Consider the following 9089-nt stretch of genomic DNA (forward strand, 5'->3'; position numbering starts at 1 on the left):
TAGATCTATTTTTGGTGGTCTTAATTATACGATATACAGAAAACTCGATTGCGCCGAAGAATTTTCGGGGCATATATTACTTCTTAGTTATTTGATTTACTATACATATTCTATGCTTATTATTTTCCTATTTATTAATTTATTTATTGCTGTTTCACCGTATGTTCCAGGTATTGCTATATTCCAGATCGATATATAGATAAGTAGGCTTACCGTGCGGAGATGCCTTTGGGGCTGGAATTGTATCTTCCCTGCAACATATTTTTTCCTGGAAACCGAACCGCTGCTTACAGATTAATGTTTTATCCATATTATGATTTACTGATTAATGTGGTCCGGAATAGAGTTTGGTCAGGTATCCAGCTAGAATGTGCAATATATATATATATATATATATATATATATATATATATATATATATATATATATATATATATATATATATATATATATATATATACAGTATGTGTGTGTATATGTATATATATGCACACATATATACATGTATATATATGCATATAAATGTTTGTCGGTGTCTGTAAGTCAATTTTCCAAGAATATTATTTTACGGTCTGTGATACATCACTTTCACTTTAGTAATTCCGTTTTGAAGATAATACCAAAAGTAACACAAAGTTTCTTTCCTTCAAAAATCATTTTCAAAAGCCACATTGGTGTCGAGGAATTCCGTCGACTGACAACTGACAATTCGCAGATTTAAAGGTCGAAGGAAATTTATTCTTCTTTTATTTTTCTTTCTCTCTACGACTTTCCATTGTCCGCCTCGCTACAAAGTTAAATTACTTCCGACCTCGAATTAGACAAGAGATTTTCCCTCCGACACTGCCGCCAGGTTAAGAAATCCCGCCGCCTGGTCTTTTGGCGCTTGTGAGTTTGACACCTCCTGTTAAGGTCTTTTAAAAGACAACTTCTCTAAGAGTTTTGACATGTGTAAAGGTCTTTTTTTTAAAACCCTTGCTAATTTCTTTTTGGCATATTTTGACACCTGTTAAAATCTTTTGAAACTTTTGCTAGGTTTCTTTTGACATATTCTGACACCTGCTAAAGTCTTTTGAATCCTCTGTTATGACGGCTGTTAAAGTCTTTCGAAACCTTTGCTAGGTTTCTTTTGACATATCCTGACACCTGTTAAAGTCTTCTGAAACATTTGCTAGGTTTCTTTTGACATATTCTGACACCTGCTAAACTCTTTTGAATCTTTTGCTATGACATCTGCTGAAGTCTTTTGAAACCTTTGCTAAGTTTCTTTCGACATATCCTGAAACCTGGTAAAATCTTTTGGACCCCTTGCTAAGTTCCTTTTGACATACACTGGCACCTGTTAGAGTCTTTTGAAACATTTGCTAGGTTTCTTTTGACATATTCTGACACCTGCTAAAGTCTTTTGAATCCTTTGCTATGACATCTGTTAAAGTCTTTTGCAACCTTTGCTAGGTTTCTTTTGACATATCCTGACACCTGTTAAAGTCTTCTGAAGCCTTTGCTAAGTTTCCTTTGACATATTCTGGCACCTGTTGAAGCCTTTCGAAACCTTTTCTAAGTTTCATTTGACATATTCGGACACCTGTGAAAGTCTTTTTGAAACCTTTGATAAGTTTCTTTTGACATATTTTGACACGCACTGAAATCGTCTGAAAACTTCGCTAATTTTCTATTGACATATTATGACGTCTATTAAAGTCCTCTGAAGCATTTGCTAAGTTGCTTTTGACATATGGCACCTGTTAAAATCTTTTGAAATTTTTACTAAGTTGCTTTTATCATATTTTGCAATATTTTTTTTTTTGACAGATTCTGATAGGATAGTTCGACGTCTGTAAATGTAACCTAAAACATTTGCTGCAAGAGTTTTTCTGACAACCATATGAGTCTTTTGACATCGTCTGTAAGAACTGTTTAACGCCTACTTTTTAGAATTTTCTTTGTCACCTATAAGATTTGTTTTACAACTCCTATTAAGATATTTTAACAGTATATCTTGACATTTTCTTAAGAGTTTTTTGACATCTGTTTGAATATTTTGAAAACATCTGTATTTGTTTTTGACTCCTTCTTTAAGAGATTTTTCGATAACTTGTGTTGGGATGCTTTGAAAACATCTGCAAATGTTCCTTAACAATTTCTGTAAGAATTTTGTGACAAATCCTGTAAGGATATTTTGAAAACATCTGTATTCGTTATTGTCACCTTTTGTAAGAGTTTTTTTTTTTCAATAACTTGTGTTAGGGTACTTTGACGCGTTAGTTGATGTTTCTTGACCATTTAAGAGTTTTTACACCTTATTTCAGATACTTTGACATCTGTTAATGTTTCTTGAAACCCTCCGTAGGGTTATTTTGACAATACCTGTAAAGGTCTTGTGACATATCCTGCAGGGGTCTTTCAACACAAGGTCTTGTGACATTTCCTGTGAGGGTCTTTCAACACCATCTGTCAAGGTCTTTTCATACGGTCTGCAGGTTGATGAATTGTCTTACAGAATGCCAGAAAGAGATTTAATGATACTTCAATTACCATCAATCAGATGTTATGCCCATGGTGGTTTCTTATTCCTACAGAGGAAATTGCGAGAGGAATATTACTCGAACGACTGGAGAAATAGAGATTGATGGCCTGTTCCTAGTGCAAGAAGGTTTCGTTGAGCAAGAGGGAACTTTAGGGACGGAAAGATAAATTTGATATGTATATATATATATATATATATATATATATATATATATATATATATATATATATATATATATATATATATATATATATATATATATATATATATATATATATATATATATGTGTGTGTGTGTGTGTGTGTGTGTCATTTCTCATTTAGTTTTTTCCTAAGTTGATTTATTTCCCTGTCTTCAATAACGTTTAGTTTCTTTGTAATACTACGTGTTATTTATTTCCTGTTTATTTTCTCAGTTGCTTATGTGCGTCTCCATTATTTGTCCCTCTGTTTTTTAATTATAAGTCTTTTTAATACTCGAGTGCTCTTTTATTTCTTTTTTTCATTACTTTTATCTGTCATTACCTCCTAGTACAAATGCATTATAGCCGTCACATTACATATATATTTTTCATTATATTGTTTTACCATATACCATTACTTGTACGCTGTTGGATAATTAACGATAAATGCTTTATTTCTTTTTGCCATTATTCTTTTGCGTTTTATTTTCCTTTTACTTGTTTATCGTTTTTATCATAATCCTTTACGATTAATTACTTTGTCTTTAATTCCTTTACCATAATTATCAGGCTCTTTTCGTTACCTTCTTTAACCATTTTATCGTTTCTTCTCTGACCATTTTTAAGACTCCTTAGGAGAGAGAGAGAGAGAGAGAGAGAGAGGGAGAGAGAGTCGAAATCCGGGAATCCGGGTTAATGCATCTTGAAGGTGAGTCGTGGACTGAGTTTGGAAATACATTTGGAGATAATACCAGAGTTGCATTAGTGTTCCCTTTTCCTCATCCGGTCTGTTTTTTTTTCTGACTCTCTCTCTCTCTTTACCCTTCTTTTTTTGTACATTTTCTTGTTTTCGTTTGGATTCGTCGTTGCTTCGGCATTGTGGACGTAAATTAAGTTTTGGTAAGACGTTTCCTTCTCTTTCTCATGAGGCAAAGACGTACTTCCTTGGCGGAGGTGATTAAAAAATAGCCCACAGTTGAAACGAATGCACAGTGAACTGTATATATATATATATATATATATATATATATATATATATATATATATATATATATATATATATATATATATATACACACACACACAAGTATGCTGATGGACAATTAAGAATTGCTCTTCTTGTACATATTTATTTCCCGACGTTTCGTAATTCTCATATTATAATTACATCTTCAAGGGCTCTAAAATGGATAAAAACAACACATAATTAACTTAAAACTCAAAAGACATTTTTACACACACACACACACACACACACACACACACACACACACACACACACATATATATATATATATATATATATATATATATATATATATATAATGAAGGTAATGTATGCACTGTATGTATGTATGTATGTGTGTGTGTATATATATATATATATATATATATATATATATATATATATATATATATATAATGTACACCTTTTTGTAGTAACTCCCAGCCATTTGGTGACTCACTCCGCTTAGATCGTCAAGAGAGGCAGTGTGGAGGTTGTAAAGGTGTGGGGATATAGAAGATAAGTGGTTGAAACGATGAAAATTTTTTATGATGAAGGCGATGCTTGTGTTAGAGTGCCTGGTTTGGTGTAAAGGTCTCTGGAAATAAGAATGAGTAATGTTTCTATGGCTACTGAATCGCTTTATGGTTGGAGTGATGCGAGAAGTGGTAGAAAGGAGATTAGAGTATATGCAAAGGTGCTGGATAATAAAAAGAGAGATGCTAATGATGTTTGAAGTGGTTGATGTTTGCTTATGGCACAGTGCTGATTGTGGATAGTGAAGAGGAACTGCAGAAACTGAGTAGAGTTTGAAGGTTTTTACAAGAGGAGGAATTTCAAAGGAAGTGTGTATAAGAGTAAGGTTGAGAGATTACTAGGAGATTGTAAGGAGGACGAAGGAAAAAAAGTTACAGTAAAAGCAACAGTAAAAGAGAGAGAGAGAGAGAGAGAGAGAGAGAGAGAGAGAGAGAGAGAGAGAGAGAGAGACCTAAACTTCCCCTTTAGTTACGCGATCCTTTTTTTTCAAGTATTAGTTTGAAGTAAGGAGGGAAACGTCAGCTCTTAGAACTAACGAGCTCAAGAACGGCCCAGAGAAGTTTTGCTTCTCGCCGTTTTAACAGAGAGGAGAAAAGCTTTTTTGTTTGTTATGCATATTTGCAAAGATTTATTATTTTTCACTTGTGTATATTTTTAGTAAATAAAGGGACGTTTTTTGTAATATATTAATATAAAGGCCTTATATATAATTCTCTTGGTTATGCATTATTCAGAAGGTAAAGTGAATTCGATACTAAGGGGCATTTGTGGCCTGATATATGTAAGTATAGAAAAATCACGCGAGTATTAGATAATAAAACTGATACATGTAAATATGTAAGTGTATACATACATATATATGAACTTTATATATGCACACATATATATATCATATATATATATATATATATATATATATATATATATGTATATATATATATATATATATATATATATATATATATATATATATATATATATATATATATATATATATATATATAAAGAGAGTGTGTGTGTGCGTATGCGTGTTTATTTATTTGTATATTAACATACATTTATATAATATTTAATAATTAGTCGAGATTTTTAGTGTCTCTTTTCATTATTAGCTTATACAACCTTTCATTTTCAACAGACCCTCACTCACACACACACACACACACACACACACACACACACATCTCAATGTCGTTCTTCCTTTGAAAGGAAATCCTCAAACTTTGACGAGTGTCACTTGTAAGTTTTCTTTTGTGCTTATCCCTACATCTCTATACCTTCTCTCAAGTGCTCTTCAGAGGTTCAACAGATCCAATAATCGATTTCATATCTCTTCATAAGGGCTTGATGTTTTTCGTGTGTTTTTTTCGTATGGTCTGTATATCTCTTACAAGTGCCATTTTTCTCGCTTACAGATATATCTTACACACTTTTTTGCGTGCTTTGTGTACGTCTCTCTCTCTCTCTCTCTCTCTCTCTCTCTCTCTCTCTCTCTCTCTCTCTCTCTCTCTCTCTCTCTCTCTCATATTCATATATGAATATAAATTACATGTTATATATATTATTTATATACACACACACGCGTATATGTGTATATATATATGTATATATATATATATATATATATATATATATATATATATATATATATATATATATATATATATATATATATAAGAGAGAGAGAGAGAGAGAGAGAGAGAGAGAGAGAGAGAGAGAGAGAGAGAGAGAGAGAGAGAGAGGAATTTGAAGCACCATGCCTTGTACTAATATCGCAAAATCTCACAAAAAGAATAAAATACTCAGTCTTAGGAGTTTATTTATTTATTTATTTATTTATTTATTTTTTTTTATTAGTGCGAAGGTATGATGCAGAAAAGAATGAACGCATGACAACAGACTTGTCTGGGGAAAGCTTAATGGTTTGGCGCCTAGTGAGACAAGACGAAGGGACAGCGTGAGTAGAAATGGGAAGAACAAAGAGTAGGCGGCAGGTGCAAAGGGGTAGACCTTGCAAGGGTAGGAAGTAACTGGGACTGGTGAAAGAATTTAGAATAGATTTGTTAGTTCGTTGATTTTATGGTGATACCGAATGAGTTAAGAGTACACGTTGTGATGGTGAGAGTACATGGCCCAGGAAAAGAATGAGAGAGAAAGAGTATCTTTTCAGGAGAGTCTGAATCTCCGTCTGGCGGTGTTGTTAAGTAGTGAAAATGTAAAAGTGGTTGGTCTGTAAAGGGTATGTTTTGTCTCCGTGGCTGTCAAGTGAGAAGTCAGAGAAAGGGCATTAGGTGTAGGTGCAAAGTTGTGGAATGAGAAAATTAAGTTGTGAATGGAGTGTGGAATGCTTGGTGTGTGCAGATGCTACAGTGTTACACACACACACACACACACACACACACACACACACACACACACACACACACATATATATATATATATATATATATATATATATATATACATGTATATATTTATATTAAATATTTATATATATATATATAATATATATATATATATATATATATATATATATATATATATATATATATATATATATATATATATATATATATATATATATATATATATACTGAGAGAGAGAGAGAGAGAGAGAGAGAGAGAGAGAGAGAGTGAGAGAGAGAGAGAACATCTAATCAGATGAATTAAAACCCGGAGAAGTTAAGGATGCAGTTGAAATGAAGAAGAAGGGAAAGTGGTTTCCCAATAGTCCCCCCGGTGTAAAGTTTTGAAGTCCAACAGGAGTGACTTCCATGAAAGTTGATCACTGGAACTTCGAGTCCATTTATCTTGGCTGGTCGTCACTCTTTTTAATTGGCTGATTCTTTCCGTGTTCTCACTCTCTTAATTGGTTGGATGTACGTGCTGAGTTTTTATCATTTATTTTAGTGTATGTTGGTTTTATTTGTCAGTATCCTGTGAGATAAAAATTTTTAATTCTTATCTACATGCACGTGAGTTTTTTTCAGTTAGCATATATAGTTTTTACTTTTCTGTAAAAGAAAGTTAATGAGATGGCTATTTGTCTGTCCGTCCGCACTTTTTCTGTCCGCCCTCAGATCTTAGAAACTACTGTGGGTAGAGGGCTGCAAATTGGTGTGTTGATCATCCGCCCTCCAATCATCAAACTTATCAAATTGCAGCCATCTAGCCTCAGTAGTTTTTATTTTATTTAAAGTTAAAGTTAGCCAAGATCGTGCACCTGGCACCAATATAAGGTGCCAGCAACACAGGCCACTACCGGGTCGTGGCTGAAAGTCTCATACAGCATTATATGCTGTACAGAAAACTGATTGATCTTCGGCGCATTTTTTACTTGTTTATGATTATCCCTGGTTTGGAAAAAATGTTATGTCTCAGTTCAAGTGGGGATTTTTCTTCGTTCCGCCTTGAGAGCCTTGTACTTCATCTCCTTTATATTCTGGATATTTTTAACCTTGCTGTCCAATCACTCCAACTCCCTCTTTTCCCTTTCTTACACGCTGAATGGCCGAAAGTGCCCAGGTTCTTGGCTTGACAGCCTAAATTTCATCAAATCTAAATTCTGGCGGTTTTGGTGTTTGTAATCATATCAGGAAATTCATCTGAGCATCAATACTGTTTTTCTTATGGTGTATGTCTCATTCTACGTGGGTTTATTATCATGATATTGCGATCATTATTACTGAATGTTTACAAAATCACGATTTTTCCCAACCTTCCATTGTTTTCCTGTGGGACTGGAAAATTTGAATCGTTTTACGAGCCTTCTTACAATTCCAATCTTTTTGTTTTTACCTTTGTTACGTGCGTTTATCTAATTATTTTTTGTTGGTTGATTTCCACTGAGTAAAGGGTCCTTTAAATTTTATGGTGGGTGTGACGTTTTTGAAGTTTTCTTCTTCCAAATGTACCTTCGTGAGCACATGTTTATATAGCTTTTGCCTTTCATATATGCATGAAATTGCGTGTCTGTGAAACTATACACATTATAAACATAGGGTGCCTTTGTTTTTTATTACGTTTTCTCTCTTATCCACGCTTTGAGAGTAATTACATTATTATTAATCTTACGAGCTTGATGGCGCGCGCTACGCTGCCCTGGAACCCGGCACTGCCCGTCATATCACCCTTTCCCTCCTGATCCCTTACCTACCCCGCCCCACCCGGGGCAGACAAACAGGTTTGCATGAGGAGGGCGGATGTGTCATGTCTCCCCTACCCTCCCGATCCCCTACCAACCCCCACCCGTGGCGGACAAACAGGTTTACAGGAGGAGGGTGGATGTGTCACGTCTCCCATACCCTCCTGATCCCCTACTTGCCCCGCCCCCTCCCTGTGCGGACAAACAGGTTTGCAGGAGGAGGGTGGATGTGTCATGTGTCCCCTACCCTCCCGATCCCCTACCTGCCCCGCCTCCACCCTGGGCAGACAAACAAGAAAGGTCCACTCGGATTTTATTATTATAGATTCTTATCCTGACTTCAATAAAATCAACTTTTTAGTAGAGATGATGAAGGAGAATAATATGTACCAAAAACGCCACCGCAATGGGGGCTTCTAAGCCAACCCCCTTCCCCATTAAAAAAAATACTCCCCTAACAAAAATCCTGGAATCTGTTTCTATACCTCGAGTGGACTTCTATTACACCTGGGTGAGGAGATTTCAATAGAGAGACTTCTATCGAAACGTGGATATATATATCCGTAGAGTGTTTTATTCTTATTCATCGCTACGAGACCAGGCGAAGGATTACAAAAATACTGACGGAACTGCTTCAGTAATTTTAAAATATTTTCTAGTAGTCCTCTTCAGCATTAACATCGTCGTCCTTGC

The sequence above is a fragment of the Macrobrachium rosenbergii genome, chromosome 48, assembly GCF_040412425.1.
Source record: "Macrobrachium rosenbergii isolate ZJJX-2024 chromosome 48, ASM4041242v1, whole genome shotgun sequence".
Classification (NCBI taxonomy): domain Eukaryota; kingdom Metazoa; phylum Arthropoda; class Malacostraca; order Decapoda; family Palaemonidae; genus Macrobrachium; species Macrobrachium rosenbergii.